At 44.9% G+C, this 1,411-nt stretch overlaps 1 pseudogene; it reads right to left on the bottom strand.

The window, feature by feature from the left end:
- Nucleotides 1-535: 535 nt before the first annotated feature.
- LOC114038366 lies at nt 536-904 on the bottom strand (annotated as a pseudogene).
- Between the last annotated feature and the right edge of the window lie 507 nt (nt 905-1,411).

Raw genomic sequence — 1,411 nt, 5'->3', positions numbered from 1 at the left:
TTTTTAAAGCAGGAGCCATGCGCCCAATATGGGGATGGTGATAATAAAGGACCTGTTGGTCCTAACCTGGTCCTTTGCTGGGCTTGACCGTCCTACTTTGGACAGCTCAGCACATGCATCAGTGACCATGGCTTGTATTGCTGGTTCCTTTCTCAGATTTTGTCTCCTGCAAACTTCTGGGTGTCTGACACATTCTTCTTCTTCCTACATATTGTAACTACTCACTGTGACACCTATTTGGTGAGTGTGGGGTGGCAGTTTTCTCCCTTCATTATCTTTTTGGGAATAAGACTCTTTTAATTAAGTTTTCATAACTCCAGACAAACACTCATGCCCTGGGTCACCCAAAGTCTGTCATTCAGAGATTTTAAGCCATGATCCAGAAATCCAAATTCCATTCTCTGACACCATCTTCTTTTTTTTATTCTAGAAATTTAATTACAGCCATGTAATTTTTTACTCTTGCATTTTCTCAATAGTTTCTTCCTTATATTTGCTCTTTTCCTTTCCTACTTGGCGAGATTTGCCTTTTCACTCAAGTCTTTTTGCGATCTTTGTCCAGTTTTAACCTTGTGATAACCACTTTGCTGGGATGAATGCCCACATGGACAGTTGCACCATTAACCTTCTCCCACTGCACATGCTCAATGTAGATCGCATATTTCTTTCTGTAAACCTGGACTACTTTCCCAATTTGCTGTCCTTTGTAGCGTCCTCGAACAACCTGGACTTCATCATCTTTTCGAATGGGCATGGAGAGGACATTGTACTTCTGTCTCAGCTCCTTAGAAAGAGGAGAAGACATAATTTTCCTCCACATGTGGGAAGGGGCATTGAAATGCCCCTTGCAGTTCTTGCTTCGGTCAGAGGTCACAAAGGGATTGAACTTCATTTTGACCTCAGAGCCACCATGGAACAGAAGAGACTCTCTGATTCCATCTTCTTAACCAGCTGCTCAGTTCCCACACTTACTTTTCTTTCTCAAATCCTCACCTTCAGTGGGGAATGGGATGAAAATGCCACCTGTGCCCCAACAGCCTTCAGTTTTGTGTCTCATAGCCCATGCTTTCGAGTTCCTTCTGTCAGTACCCAAACAAATCACCCAAAAGGTGAAGCAGTCACCTGCTTTGGGGGGTCTTGGGAAGTTATGCCTTGGATGCACACCCCAGGATGACAACAGATGTCTCCACTATTGTAGTTAGGACCCCTCAGTGGGGAGCTAGGAGCCATTAGGACTCTTCTCTCTTCCTCTGATGGCTCTCTCTTACCTCATCACCCTGTGGATACTCAGCATCCTTGCCTGGAGGACAAGGAACATGATACAGACACAAAGAAGCCCTGAACTAGCTTAAATGTGATGGGGCCAAAGGAGAGACCCCTGGTGGAGGCTCCTGGAGAGAGAGAGGTTGCT

This window comes from Vombatus ursinus, unplaced genomic scaffold, assembly GCF_900497805.2.
Source record: "Vombatus ursinus unplaced genomic scaffold, bare-nosed wombat genome assembly UNPS02010980.1, whole genome shotgun sequence".
Taxonomy (NCBI): domain Eukaryota; kingdom Metazoa; phylum Chordata; class Mammalia; order Diprotodontia; family Vombatidae; genus Vombatus; species Vombatus ursinus.
Note: the sequence above shows the minus strand (reverse complement) of the source record. Positions and strands in the feature narration are given on the sequence as shown.